The sequence below is a fragment of the Eschrichtius robustus genome, chromosome 2 (genome assembly GCF_028021215.1).
Source record: "Eschrichtius robustus isolate mEscRob2 chromosome 2, mEscRob2.pri, whole genome shotgun sequence".
Classification (NCBI taxonomy): Eukaryota; Metazoa; Chordata; class Mammalia; order Artiodactyla; family Eschrichtiidae; genus Eschrichtius; species Eschrichtius robustus.
Genome location: NC_090825.1, coordinates 59,576,370 through 59,592,494, shown reverse-complemented (window position 1 = coordinate 59,592,494; position 16,125 = coordinate 59,576,370). Strand labels below are relative to the sequence as shown.

At 42.6% G+C, this 16,125-nt stretch overlaps 1 protein-coding gene across 1 annotated transcript in view; it reads right to left on the bottom strand.

Annotated features, from left to right (window-relative positions):
- Positions 1 to 16,125, bottom strand: part of SV2C (synaptic vesicle glycoprotein 2C) — a 247,845-nt gene that overhangs the window by 208,256 nt on the left and 23,464 nt on the right. The window lies entirely within an intron of this gene.

Below are 16,125 nucleotides of genomic sequence, written 5' to 3'. Positions count from 1 at the left end.
GTCCACATGCAAAATCTACAACCAGTTCTCGATTTTTAGCCTCAGGATTAAAGATGACAAAGATACACTGTTTTGTTTCCTCCATCTCCTTGTTTGCAACAGATTCCGCACTCTGCTCTTCCTCATTAAAGATGCAGCCACTTGCTTGCAATTATTCTCTGGAAAAGGACGAAGACACACCTGAGGACGAGAGGCACCTGAAGGCGGAAACGGAACGACCTCAGTGTGGTCGGGAGAACACGAACTCTGATGGCGTCCCCTGGAAACTTCCAGCCACAGGGCCTCTTAGTGGCATGGTGAAGATGGAGCCATCCTTCCCAGAGGTGCAGCCCCCAGGCTGTGGGGCCTCTTTTAGACCCCCGCTGGAAATCCTGTCAAAGAACCACTGTCAGAACCAGTGGAATGTTCTCCACTTTGGCTGGAAAGCCCCGGTCGCATGTCCACCTTGCCCACTTTGAGGAGGTTAAAGGGCCGCGGCTGCGGGACTGTGCGCGGGAGTGCGCACGGCACTGCGCATGTGCCACCTCAGCAGGCGGCCTTGGACGTGCCCACCTGGGGCAGCTGCAAGGAACCTTCCGGCTCCCCACATCACCTTTCCAACGGGCTATTTGGAAGCCTAGAGGAGTCTTCGCACTCCCTGTGGCCCCTGAGACTCCACTCAAGATTGCCTCCAGACCCTCTGATGATTTTTATATACAATATCACCTTGTCCTTCAGAAAGGTTGTGGCCATTTATAACTTCCAGAAGCATGTAGGAGAGCCCTTATTTCTATGATTTCTGTTTTATCATTTTAAGTTGCATTTGATTACTAGTGAAATTAAACATCTCTGTCCTTGTGAAATCTTTTATCCTTTGACCATTTTTGTACTGAAGTTTATAGTGAGTTTAATGGTGGCTCCCAGAAAGATATGTCCATGTCCCAGAACCTATGAATGTGACCTTATTTAGCAAAAGGTATATTTAAGTTGAGGATCTAGAGATGAGATCATCCTGGATTATCTGGCTGGGCCCTAACTCCACTGGCAAGCGTCCTTATAAGAGATAGAAGAGAGAAGACACAGACACAGAGGAGAAGGCCATATGAAGATGGAGTCAGAGATTACAGTTATGTAGTCACAAGCCAAGAAATGCCAGGAGCCACCAGAAACTGAAAGAGGCAGGGAAGGCTTCTCCTCTTTGCAGAGAGTGCAGCCCTGCAACATCTTGAACTGTGAGAGAATACATTTCTGTGTTTTAAGCTACCTTGTGTGGTAATCTGTTAAGCAGCCACAGGAAATTAATACTAGGTCTTTTTCTTATTGAATTTTAAGAGCTCTTTGTATAGTAAGGATCTAAAGTCTTTTGTTATATATGTTGTAAATACATTTATCAGATGGCCTTGTCTCTGGTGTTTTTGCCATGCAAAACTATTAAACTGTTTTTTTAAATTAATTTTTATGGGAGTATAGTTGCTTTACAATGTTGTATTCATTTTATTAAACTATTTTTATAGGGTCTATTTAAAAGGCTCTTCTTTCATGTTTTCTGCCTTATACTAGTTTATTAAGGCCCTCCTGAACTTCCAAAATATTCATCTATATTTGTTCTAATTCATTTTAGTTTCATTGTATGATGTATGGTTCTGGAATTTATTTTTGTTATATTGTGTGAGGAAGAGGCTTTCTAAAATGAATAACCAATCTCAGAAATATTTATTAAAATGCCTCTTTTATGAGAAACAAAACTGCTATATGTATTAATATCTCTTCAGTTTTGAATTCTGCTCCATTGATAGGCTTATCTATTGTTGCCCTCATACCATCTGGCTTTAATTTTTACATTTTGTTATAAGTTTAATATCTATCAGTAAATACACCCCTCATGACTTATCCTTTGCAAATATTTATTTGCATCTCATCTACTTTCTCTTCCAAATGAACTTTATAATTGCTTAGTGATTTTCCAAGAAAATTTTCACTAGAATTTTAACTGGAATTGCACTAAGTTTGTAAATTAATTTCAAGAGAATTAAAAGTCTTGGGAGGAAGGGGCAAATTAGGAGTATGGGATTAGCAGATACAAACTACTATACATAAAATAGGTAAGCAACAAGGATTTACTATGTAACACAGGGAATTATATTCAATGTCTTATAATAATCTATAATGGAATACCATCAGAAAAAAATAACTGAATCACTATGCTGTACACCTGAAACTAACACAACACTGTAAAAAAACTATACTTCAATTTTTAAAAGTCTTAAAATATTATATCTCTTTCTATTTATTCAAGTCTTTTATGTAACTCAGTGAAATGTAGGTGTTTTCTTCTCATTGTGCCAGTTATTTAATGAACAAGATGCATACATACATAAACCTTTTAAAATTCATTTGTATATCTGTTTATTGGTTTCTCAGAACTATGATATAGATCTGGCCACAAACTTTAGTGTCTGTCAGATCCATCTGGTGGGCCAGGAAATGTGCTCTCTCCTCCAGTAAAGTACCAGCCTCACTGGGGAGCAAATCTACTGCATTTCGATGGTGGAATAAAGCAGGTCAGCTACAGGTGTTGGATCAGACTTGCTTGAGCAGAATTCAGAAAGAGAAAGCTCTGAACCACATTGACAGTCCTAGCTCAGCCTTCATCTCTGGACCCTTCTGTAGACCTGGGCCCTCCTCCCATCAAGTGTTACAAGCAGCAACTTTGCAGGGGAACTGGCAAGCAGACTCGGGTGTCTGTAGTGGAGCCCGAAAAGGGTGCAGTGCCCCTGGATATCTGTCCCCAAGTAGCTACCAGGATCCTGTCATCCCTTCGGGAAACCAGATGCCTGAGGAGACGCAAAACTATCTGTATTATTAGGCATAATCAGTTACAACAGTGTCATACACCATTCCTCTATTATATAATGGCAAGACATTCTCTTCCATTAAAGGACCACAGACATTCTCTTCCATTAAAGGACCACAGACATTCAGGCAGAAGATTTCCCTGGCATGAAACAGAGGCCGTCATACTTGAAAGGGAGCATCTGTGATTGTGGTAAAAGCACTCGGAGTGAGTGTGTTTAGCTCTGCTTTCTTCACTGGGACTTACGAATCATGTGAGGGACACTCAAGGAGAAACAAAGCCAGGAACTGAACTCCTTCCTGGAAGCACATAGGTTAACACAAAGGCTCTCCTGGACTGGGAAGAGCAAAAGAGAGACTTCCCTCAACAGTTCTGCTCATCTCCCCTGAGATTAAAACAGAACCCCCGAAAGAGCTAATCGTTCATTCAACAAGTATTTATTAGGCACCAATTTTGTGTGAGGCGCTCTTCAGGAGCTGAAAATAAGAGATTGAACAAAACACACCAAGTCCCTGACTGTGTGGAAGTTACTTTCTAGTGATAAAACAGATAACAAAGCAAATAAATACACAGTTGCATGTAGTAGTGAGTGCTACAAATAAAAATAAAGCAGGGTAAGGGGTTAGAGCAGCACTGTCTTGTAGAACTCTCGGTGATGATGGAGATGGTCTGTATCTACGCTGTCCAATAGCACTAGGGCAAACATTTACATTTAAATAGCCAGGCCTGGCTAGTAGCTACCCATGGGATGGAGCAGGCTTAGAGAGCACAGGAGAGGCTGCTATTCTAGGAGGAGTGGCCCAGGTGGGAGCCTCTGAGCAGAGGAATTTGAATAGAAGCCTGACAAAGGCCAGAGCATAAGCCATACTGCTCGCCATGGGCTCAGAGCCTTCCAGATACAGAACAGCAAGAGCAAAGCCTCAGGTGGGGATTGGCAAGGAGCAGAGTCTGGGAGGGATGACAAGGGAAGTGGCTGGGGACAGATCACCAAGGTTTTGAGGCCGTAGTAGGGGTCTTGGGTTTTACTCTAAGTGGGATGAGTTAAAAGTAGGGGATCTAGACGAACGTAGCTTAATAAAACCCTGTTGGTTTTATTAAACACTGGCAATGCCTCTCTTCTTTTACTGTGTCTCATTAGCCCTGCTCTTTCACATCTGCTGTAATCTTTATTCTGACTACAATCACCTGATCATGAATACGACAACTTCAAAATAAAGGCAGCATTTATTAGATGTCTTTAAAGACAGGTTTGAGGAAGGAGGAGGACAGCTGGAAGCAAAGTTCCTCAGTACAGACAGAGCCATCAAAGAGAAAAACCCAAGTCTTAGATGTACCTGGTAGGTGCTTAATAAAGACCTGTGATTATTTACCCTTCTCCTCCACGTTCACTCAATCTCTCATCAGAGCTATTACAAAATGAGACTAGTTTCAGTTTCCTCTGCTTGCCCATCACTGGAATTAGAAGAAAAAGAAATAGACCCAGGCAATTTATAAATTAGATAGTCATTATCTTGCATGTTTAAAAGTTGGCTATAGAGCCAGTCAAATACTGGTGTCAGGGAATTACTTAGACCCAAAGATGGAAAACTAAGAGTCATGTAACCCATACACCATCTCGGTGGAACGAACACTTGGTCATTCCTAAAATTATACAGAAACTCCACAACATCTCTTGAGCAAACGGGTGTCCTAGGCAAATTAGAATGACCTAAATGATTAGACAGTGATCTTGTTTGTGAGTCAACACACATCTGGGTTCTAATACTGCTTTTGCCACTTACTACTTTTGTGACACTAAGCATGTTATCTGTGGTCTTTAATCCTCAATTGCAATATCTGTAAAATGGGAAATAAAAGTGCTGTTGGGAGGATTAAATAAAATAACATCAAAAGGCAACACTTGGCACATGGCACCTACTCAGTAATTGCTAGGTTACTTGAAATTAAAGAAGAATAAAAGAATGTCATTTATAAATATAAGTCATCATCCAGCAGGAATAATGCTGGCAATTTCCTGTTTTGAAAGGGAAAATGACCATTAAAGGTAGGTTGGCTGTGCTCTTCTCTAGCCAGGAGCACAGGACGGGGAGTCACCAGGGAGCAACGGCTCTTTCAGAAAAGATTCACCCTGGGTATTTATGGCTGTTGCTGAGATACACACTGAGGTTTAGCCTCAAGGAAAGCTCCAAGAAGAATGACTGTTTGCTTGTCTTTTCTGAGCGAGTCAGGCAGTGTGATTAGCGTACTTGCAGAGTTTTAAAGCAAGTCTGTCTCATTCACATTACATTGATAACAGCAAAACGCTTTCTCCTGGACCTCAGTTAACTCCCTTGGATGTCAACAGGAGGAGGGAACACACACACACACACCCAGGCTTGCACTGTTCTCCCCTTAATGCCTAGAAATGATGAGTTTGCTCTTTCTGCTTTGCCCACGTTTTACTTAGTAAATATTTCATTTTGCAAGGTTCCTAGGATGTGGCTACAAAAGCGGCAGCCTTTGTTTACTTCAGCACCTCCCTCGGAGCACGTAATAAAACCCCCAGAGCATTATCCTCACGGGATGCACTCCTCATCGTTCCCTCGGCTTGTGGCCTCCAGAAGGGAGGCACCAGAGACTTCCTTACCGCCACCAGCGCTCTGTGGCTCAATGTGGGCGCAGCTTTGTGACCAGGTGTCTTGGTGCACAAGTCCCCACGGCGTGATTCATGAAGCAAGAGGACTGGACTCAGGGTTGACTCAGGGTTCCACGTTTTGCCTCTTAGTACAAGATACTGCTGCATGCTCAAGGCAGCCCCTAGAGAATGGGTGCCCTCATCTCTTTTCCAACAAAACCTGCTCCTTTACGGTCATAGGGGAAAAGCTGCTCAACTAATTCACACAAAACATATCAATAAATGGCTAAGGAGTCCCTAAAGCACTACTCCCTTCCCTGAGGTATTTCTCTTTGAATTCCTTAGTTCAAGGAAATATGTAAATTGTGGAATTTCAAGCTCAGTAATTGGGTGGATGTTAGATACTGGAGGACAGGAGCGGCTTCTTGATTTAATCCTCCCAAGTGGGCTACTGAATATTCCACCAAAGTATGAGAACGGGCATGGGCCCAAATCTATAGTCACAAGGGAAGTCAGAATTCATCCATCCACATATCATACTACTAGGTCTTTAAAGAAAGAGTCTATGTTTTGGTTCATCTCCTATGCTTGGTGCCCAAGGCAATCCTGGACACTCACTCATTCACTCCAGCTAATAGCTATTTCTCTCCTACTCAGTAGAAGGGTCTAGACGCTCCCTAGATCCTGCATACAGAAATTAAAGGCAGAGCTCCTCACCACCAAGGAATTTTCCATTTAGTGGAACAGCCGACAACTAAACAGATAATTGGCTTGTAATGTGATAAGACCTATGTGCTGGCACATGGCATCATGATATTATGGAATAGAGCAGGGTCTAAACTGAGTTGACCAGGGGAAAGGTGGGCGAGTAAAGCATTCACAGACCAAGGACTTAGCTATCAAAGGCCATAGTAGGAATTCGCTATACATTGAAATAAAAAAACCACAAACATGTAATGAGAGCCTTTTGCACACCTGCACCTGTGTGCAGAACACACAGGTGCAGGTGTGCAAACAAAAGTAACAAACAAAAGTAAAAGCAACAAGCAAACAAACAAAAAGAACAAACAAAAGTACAAACAAAAATGGATTTCCAATGCCTTCTCTGACTATCACACCTCTGGGGCCAATAGTCAAACTCAACCTTGACCACACTTGCTAAAATTAAAATGTTCAGTTACTTCCATTAGCTTTTTGGTGTCTCACCTCTCCGACGTTGTTATCCACTACAAATTAGCACAGGGAGGAAGGTATAAACATACCTTCATGATTGACAGAAACATATGATCGACATCTGTTTATATATAACACGTTTTCCGAAATGCATTCTAAGAGATATTAAAAAGTATTCCTCAAAAAAAGATTTTATGGACAAGTAAGATGGGGAAACACCTGTCACTTTCCTACCACCTCCACTGCCCATCACCTGGTCCCAGCCAATATCCCATCTCACCTGGACACTGCAGTGGCCTCCTCACCAGTATTCCTGGATCTGCCTTTGCCATTTAGAGGCTCTTCTCCACAGAGCAGCCAGAGAAATCCTTTCCAAAGGGAGGGCATAAATATCACTCCCATGCCAAGAGCCCTCCAGGGGCTTCCTTCCCACTCCCTTTATCCCTACATGGCCTGGCCCACCTCCTCTGTGGTCTCATCTTCCACCACACCCCCTTCCCTCCACCCAGCCTACTCCAACAGGCCAGGTACTCCTCTGTCTCAGGGCCTTTGCACTTACTAATCTCTCAGCTTGGAATACTACCCTGCCCCCCACCACAATAACTGCTGACCTCTCTCTCATCCTTCCCGTCTCATCTCAAATGTCCACCTCCACACAGAGCTGTACACACACGATAATGTGGGAGCACTCTCTAAGACAGTGCCCCTACATGTCATGCTCTGACCCTTTATGCTGTTTGTCTTATCATCTATCACCATCTGACAACGTATTATGTATTTTTCATTTGCTTATTGTCCGACTCTCCTCCAAAACTATAAACTCCATGAGAAAAGGAACTTTTTCTGTTTTGTTCTGGCTAAATTCCCAGCACCTAGAAGAATGCCTGGCACATTCTAAAATTATTTGTTAAACAAATCACTGAATGGAATACTAAGTTAAGGAAAATCGAATTCTGTTGTTGTTGTTTTCATAAGCCCTCTCAGAGCCTTTGGTAGGCTGGCGTGCACCGCGTGCATCCTCTCTCCAAGAAGGGGAAAGAACGATATCACCTAAACTTATCTGACCCTGCCACACAAAATGCTTACAGAAGAAGCATTCTCAGGACTAGGGTTGGGGCACCCTCATCAGGGGTGAGACGCACCTGGGGAGAAAACATTTTCTTTCTGGTGTTGCCAACAAGGAGAAGGCTCCCTCGAGAAAAACAGAGACCTTCTCTTGCTCTCAAATGCAATTCCCACAGTACAGAGGCAGGACGAACAACCCTGCTTCTCAGCAGGGTCCCAAGAAAGCAAATTAATTTTGGTGTTTCTTGGTCTAATCTTGGGAAGACAAATTAGTTTGATGCTCTCACTATGCTGCTTCTGACATGGCCCATGTGATCTGTGGAAAGATGCCTGCCTTTGTCTTCCAGTCTCCATCAGCAGCAATGGAATCTAATTATAACAGTCCCACAGGCCACTCTCCAAATGGAGCTACACTGCTGGGAATTTTCAGGGGGGAGGGAGAGGGACAAAATACACTTCCTTTCTGGAAATTGCCTCACTTTACCCTCTCTCAACCTCTCTCCCATAATTCACAGGTAGTGATTTTAAGTCTTCAGCATTTAATCATCACCTTTGCTCTAGTCATAAGGAAATCATATGTGATTCTTTTAAGAAAGACAGGTCTAGATTCTTTAAGACGGGTCTAGATTAAAAGAGAGTCAGTGAAGGAACATATCACTCAAAGGGCCATTAAAGAATTAACTCCTGGGCCATGGTAACGTTAATCTAGCACATATTTGTGAGTGCCCACGGCATGCAGAAGCTGAGGGGTGGGAGAATGGTGCTGAGAGAGGGGTGAGGTGGGAGACCAGGGAGGAGGGGGTGTAGCCTCTTCCCTCTGAAGTCACCCTCCGCTGGGACTCCAGCCCCATTACAACTAGCTGGAATCCAGGGCATGCTGTAGGCACAAAGGGCCAGGACAGGAGGAGGAGGAAAGGGTCATTCCACTCGCCTGTTAGAAGGCAGGAAGGGCTATGGGCTGAGTGTGGACTCTACCTTATAGCGGATTGTATTTTAAAGCAATGCCAGTAGGTGTGTGAACCAGACTTTGAAAGACCTGTCTTGAAAGTGACAATCGACTTGCACTTTAACAGAGTATTTGGGACATCTGGGCCCTGAGGACCTGCCCGACATGTCTGAAAGGAAACAAACAAGCAAACGCAGGAAGTAGATTATTTTTCTCCTGGCTGGAAATGGTTTCATCTGTTCTAAATTGAATTTTTTACTTAAGTGAGAGCTTTGGGTCCTAATGATTTTAAAGATCCTAAAAGGTTCTCTAAATATAAGCAGAATCAATCAGGCTCATCTGCTCCCTTCGCCACCTCCCCCCTCCACCAAAGTTTCCTCACTTCGTGCATAATACAGAAACTGTAATACAGGCAAATTCAACTCCCAGCCCTTGCCTTCGGGAAGACGCATTTTGGTGTGTCATCCATATAGCACATTAACATTTATAAAGTAATTTAACATATGTTATCTCATTCGATCCTCGTTTATACTTAGAGTGGATTCTACAGAGGTTGAAGGATGTATTGGGACTGGCCTAGAGTCACAAAGGGCCAGTTCCAATGAAGCCAAGGTTAAGCTTTTGGCTCTGAATCCTGTTCTCTTTCAGCTGCAAAGTCATGCTGAACTTCAAACACCCACGATCTTAGCACCTTTATGGCAAGTAGGCGAACTCTGCCTGCTTTCTGATGTGTTTCATCCCATCCTGGCTTCCCGAATTCAGTTTCCAATTTCTCTATAAAATGCACAGAAGGAGGCAAACCGAGATCAACAGAGCTCCAGGGCGATGCCGGGGCTGGTGGACTGCTAGCCTGGCTCGCGCCCCACAGCTCACTCCGGCACACCAGCCTCGCAGCCCTGTGACCCATCGGCACAAGTTACCACAAGTCAGAGGCCCATGGGACGGCTCTTGACTGTCCAGTCCCATATGTTAATTCCACAAACCCTGAGGGTCTGCTGAATTAGATCCATAGTTCCACCAGGAACATGCCTTTGCCTGAGACAGCACCCTGCCTACTAACTTTACAGGCAAGCAAAGCAATTCCACCAAGTGCTTTCCTACTGATGCTGCACTGCCAAGGATATTCATGCCCCACACCCTGCAGTCGCAGAGCACGCCCATAAGTGATACTCCGTGCCCTTGGTTTCAAGCAGAGGGGGCCTTTGTGACATGCACGCTAGAAAACCCTTCACTATTTAGTAGGGAGACACCACTTACATTTGTTAGTTGATGAAAAATACTGTGGGAGGTCACTTCTCTGAAGAACAGTTGGTAACAACATGCAACCCCTAATTGTTATTCTGTTTCTATGGAAAATCAGAGCTGACTTAAGTCATCGTGTCTTGAAATATCTTTTCTGGGCACAAACCATTGTGTTGGTTTCTTAATACAATACATCTGAGATATAGAAAATTCTAGGGACTCCACTAAAAAAAGAGTAAAACTAATAAACAAGTTCAGAAGTATATTAGTTCCCTAGGGCTGCCCGAACAAAGTACCACAAACTGGTGGCATAAAACAACAGAAACTGATTATCTCCCAGTTCTGGAGACTGAACATCTGAAATCAACAACCTGTCAGCAGGACCATGCTTCCTCTAAAATCTGTAGGAAAAAATCGTTCCTTGCCTCTTCCTAGTTTCTCATGGTGGCCAGCAATCCTTGGCTTGCAGCTGCATCACTCCAATCTCTGCTCTGTCCCTGTGTCTGTGTCCAAACTTCCCTCTTCTTATAAGGACAATAGTCCTGTTAGGGTCCACTCTGATGACCTAATCTTAACTTGATTACATCTGTAAAGACTCCATTTCCAAATAAGGTCACATTCACAGGTACTGGGGCTTTGGATTGTAACATATCTTTGGGGGAGATGCAATTCAACCCATAAAACTGTTAGAAAACTGAATGTAAATGAAATGAACCCATATTTGACCATACTTAAGAATTATGACATATGATCCCTCTCTGATCTCCAAAATGAGGTTGGCAGATACTTCAAGTCTCAGAGATATACTGTCCATTTGACATAGTAAGTGGCACAATTCTTATAACCTCAGAGGTTAGCCCTTTACATCTCCTCTGATATTAGAACAGAAAGAAGAAAAATAGAATGTTTATGAACACATATGAAACACTCCCATCACTTTCCTTTTGTCCTTTCTTTCATTCCTTCACTGCAACCTTCATATATCTTAAAGTCATATGCAATAAGACAGCAAGCAATTAAGACTTGAAAACTAGTTCTTGAACACAAAGTCTTCTTTTGAGTTTCCCTCTCCAAGGGGCTGACAGCAAAAAGGTTGGTTCCATAATCATAAACTCACAAAGACCATCAAAAGGAAAAGAAAGTCAGACAGTTTGCACTTACATCACTAGTTTGCCAGTTACTAGCTGGGGGACCTTGGGCTACAGTCAAAAGGACAATGGTGAATATAATAGGAAAACAACATAAGCACATAGCACATTAGTTAGACAACCTCTTCTTTGTCTACACAATGCCAGACACCAGATCATTTTTTTTTCCAGCACAATCAAACAAATTAACAAGTTGTCTCTCTTTGCTTTATGATGGGAGTACTGAACTCACATTTTATCTCCATTTGATCCCTAGGTCAAGGAGAAGATAATTAAGGCTTCAGCCTGAAAACAAAATATGGTTTCTTATGTCCTAAAATGTTCAATGATTTTAAGGTTACCCAATGAAAAGAAATTTTTTCCTCTATAGCATACAGATATATAGTTTCTCTAGAACAGAAAGATATTTTCCCCTCTAATACAGTGAAGAATAGAATTTCAACAACACCTGTGCTTAGAAAAACAGGTATCTATTAAAACACTTCTTTAGAGCAAGTTCTGTCAATGTTGCCCATGGCTCTCCTCTAGGATAAGCCTCGTGTCTGAACTGGAGACGCTCTGCTCCCATATTCCTACCACTGCCCCTCAATGTGACTCTTGCAAATGTTTTTTTCTCAGTCCCTCTCTTTATGTCCTGCTTTATCCCTACATGGGAGACATCACTCCCTTGTAACTGACCACATTATAGAACAGAAGTTACTTTAGTATTTTCATATTACTGTTTAATTATATGTCTTTGTTATTACTTCTTAAAAAGCAAGTATTTTTAAAAATGCCTTCTAAATACTTAAAAAAATTCTTAAGTTGCTTTCACATCACATGATTTGTTGTTGAGTCCCACCCTCTACCAATCATGGATCAGTGGCCCTTAAAAAATGTCCCCTATGCTCAGTGTAGATAAACACTTCCAAAAAAGATTCCTGTAAAACAAATATCTTCAACATTTGCCTACTGTGTTGCGTAGACTAAATGTGAGTGATCTTTTCTTGAGATGTGGTTTTTGCATGCTTAGGTGTAATGTAAAGTTTAAAAGGATCTGTAGATATTTTACTGAATTCAAGAATTAAACATTATTTTTAAATGGCTGATCTTAACAAAACATTGTAAAAAGTAATTCTTTTGAGAAAATTTTTCCTTTATGGGTCTTCAAGTACTCCTCATATATCTTATGTAATCAATTCTTAACTGACAAACATAGTACCAAATGAAGGTGCAATTAAAAATAGTCTGAAAACTATAAGGTACTATTTGCATGTTATATCTAAATGTGTATACACAAAATCTGACTCTTGTGCCAGTTCATTATTCTACAGCAGCATTTTCTAAATGGGTTCAGTATGTCAGAGAAATATTAATAGGTGTTATTATATATTAAATATTTAGAGTTCACAAAAGCAACAAGGTCTCACTGTTGGGATTAAGCAAAAAGTTTATAATCCTCACATCTTGCAACACTCTGTTGCTCTTGAATTAGAATACTTAAAACTTGTTACTGATATCATTTTTGGATCACTTATTGATTTTCTTAAGAAGCCTAATTTTGGAAGTGTTTATTTTTCCATTGGATTATTTGGTCATTTCTGGCAGTGTTTAATTTTTGTGTGTTCTCATTTTTGTGGTCTACTTTAACCCAGTGTGTATCACACTTCTTGAGCTTCTATTGGTGATCTGGGAATACATTCATTCTTTTAACATTCAGCAGATATTCACTGCCTTTCTGCTATGTGTCAGGCACTGTTCTAGGCACTCAGGATGCAACAATGACAAGCAAGATCCCTGCCGTGGGGGGTTTCCATGCTAGCATGGGGAGAAACACAATAAACACAAGAATATAAATCACGTGGTTTATTAGAAGCTAATCTATCATATGAAAAATAAAGAGCAAGGTAAGGGGAATTGAGGGTGGGGAGGGGGAAGGTTGTAGTAATAATTAGGAAACTCAGGGTAGGCCTCACTGAGATGAGATCTGGGCAATGAGTTAAGGGAGGTGAGAGTCACCCAAGAGGATATACAGAGAAAGAATGCTCAGGAAAGAGAAGATAGAACAAAATCCCTAAGTCAGGATAATGCTTGGTGTATTCGAGGAACAGCAAGGAGGCCAGTGTGCTTGGAACAGTGTTAGAAGAGTCGGGGATGAACTCAGAAAGATAACAAAGGGTCAGATAACGTAAAGCCTTGTGGCCTTTTGCAAAGACTTTGGCTTTTACTGAGTATGATGAGGACCATTGCAGGAATTTGAGCAGAGAAGGGAAATGATCTTCCTTCCTTCCTTCCTCCCTCCCTCCCTTTTTCCTTTTTTTTTTTTTTGGCTGCTTCGGGTCTAGTTGCGGCACTTGGGATCTTCCTTAAGGCATGTGGGATCTTTCGTTGCCGCGCGGGCTTCTCTCTAGTTGTGGTGAGTGAGCTTCTCTCTCATTGGCATGTGGGTTTTCTCTCTCTAGTTATGGCGCGCCGGCTCCAGGGTGCGCAAGCTCAGTAGTTGCAGTGCACAGGCTTAGCTGCCCCGTGGCATGTGGGATCTTAGCTCCCCGACCAGGGATCAAACCCGTGCCCCCTGCCTTGGAGGGCGGATTCTTTACCACTGGACCACCAGGGAAGTCCCTGACTTCCTTTTAAGAGATTTCTCTGGCTTCTGTGCTAAGAATGGGCTCTACAGGACAAGAGTAGAAGTAGAGACCACGTGGGAAGCTACGTCAGTAATTCAGGTGGTTCAGACAGGGGTTGGGGTGGCAGCAGCAGAGGTATTAAGAAATGTCAGATTCTGGATATAATTTGAAGGTAGAGACTTCCTGATGCGTAGTATTAGAGGAAAAGGAGCAAGGCGAAGGATGGATTTCCCATAATCTGAGATGGGGCAGGCTGCAGGAGAAGCAGATTTTGGTGGCGGGCGGGGAGAAGGGATCAAGAATTCAGTTTTTGGACAAACTAAATTTAATGTATGGATTAGACATCCAACAAAGATGCTGAGTACGTAGTTGAAGTTCAGGGACAGGGGTCTGGATCCAAGTTACATACACTGGGGAGTCAACAGCATTTAGGTGGGTTTTAAAGCCACAAGAATGGATGAGACCACCAAGAGAGTGAGTGTAGGTAGGAAAGGGAGGAGAAGAGAGGGAAGAATTGTACCTCGGATCAGTGGAAGGTTATGAGGTTGGAAAGAAGAGGATAAACAGCAGAGTGGATGAGGAGTAAGCTACGTGGCAGAAGGAGGTCCAGGAGGGTGTAATTTTATAGGAAATTAACAATGAGAGTGTCAGGGTCATGTGTACCAGCCAGGATCCAGCCAGGAGAATGAACTGAGTTTAATGTAAATAATTATAAGTATAAAGTTGCTAACCAGGTAACAAAGAGGGTGAAAAGAGAACTCTAAGGTATCATGAAGGTAGAAACTGCAAGAAAAAAACTACCACCTCTAGGGCCGGGGGAACAAAGAATGAGGTTTAAATTATTAAATAAGCTTAAAGGAAGGGTCCCACAGAGCTGAGTTCAGTCCCCTGAGAAGCAGGGGCTGCTCAGCTGGTGCTGGTTTTTCTGAGCTCAAAAGAGGGGCCCCATGAGTCTGGGAACGCTTTTCTAAAAGAGGCTGTCAGCCATCTGGTGCTTATGTCATTGAGAGGGCTATGAAGAGGTGGTGTATTCGTTTTCCAGGGCTGTCATACAAATTGTTTGTTGTCATACAAACCTGGCGGCTTAAGACAACAGAAATTTATCCCCTCACAGTCTGGAGGCTTGAAACTTTAAATCAAGGTGTCAGCAGGGCCATGGTCCCCCCGAAGGCTCTGAGGGGAAATCTGTTCCATGCCTCTCCTAACTTCTGGTGGTTGCCAGCATCCTTGCCGTTCCTTAGCTTGAAGGCACATCACTCCAATCTCTGCCTCAGTCTTCACATGGCCTTCTGATAAGGACACCAGTCATCAGGCTTAGGGCCCACTCTAATCCAGTATAACCTCATCTTAACTAATTACATCTGCAAAAACTCTATTTCCAAACAGGTCACATTCTGAGGTTCTTGGGAGACATGAATTTTGAAGGGAGAGCATTCAATCCAGTACAGGCAGGTTCTTCAAGTGCTGGAAAAACGGCAAACTGGAATCATATGCAACAACAGGAAGGCACTGTCACATCTGGGGTGAAGAGGCTTTTCTAAGCCATGACACTCACAAGAACCACATGCAGACAGGAAACGCATGGGAAGCAAATGAGAAGGAGCAAGTCCGTCTTTCTCCTGTAGCCTCCCAGGCTCCCTCTAGCATCCCCTATTGCAGAGCCTAACAAGGAGCCATCTCAGAAATCTACTTTGCAGTTTCATCTCCAGCATCTCAAACATAATCACAGAAAGGTAGGTTTGGGGCTGAGAGGCACTATCTTAACAACTGGTACAAGGAGGGAATGGTCAACTGTGTCAAAAGTTGCTGATAGGTAAAGAAAAACAAAAATTGATAATTACCCACTGGATTTAGCTTAAATTGTTGCATGATCATATAAATTCAGAAAGTGCAGTTCTAGGACTTTTTGCTGGACTGGCCAGGCATTTCAGCACTTTGGCCAGCTCCTTTCCAAAAGGGCTCAGCTGATTCTGACTGACTTTAGAACAGTTAACAGCCATCATACACGTGTTCATCTACCAAATGCTCTCAGTGCTACCCACAGCCACCAGAAACCCTGTCCCTCCCTCTGCTGAATTTTGTTTTGGTGATTGCAAATGAGTTAAAGTCACCTTGGAAATGAACATATTCCTAACGCCAACCATAGACTACATAGAGAGGCTACCAAGGAAAATCAGGCAACAAGCTTAGAATAAAATGAAAATTCAGTTCCCTTCCTCTTTCCTCCACTTCTGTAATTTCAGTACAAAGTCCATGGATGATTGAAAGCAGGTGCTTATGTTTTCTTAGTCTGTCTCTTCAGAGGGTGACAGAAGCAAGTAAAAGTAGTAGAGAGAAATTGTTTTGGTAAATCTAGAGCAAACTCAGTGTACATTTTAGAGCCCTAGATGCATCCTCGATATCTCATTGACTTGAGGGGGGGAATATTTTCCATTCTTCCTTAAAGTAAAATTCATGAATCATGCTAATTTCCTGATGATTTAAAAACACACAATACA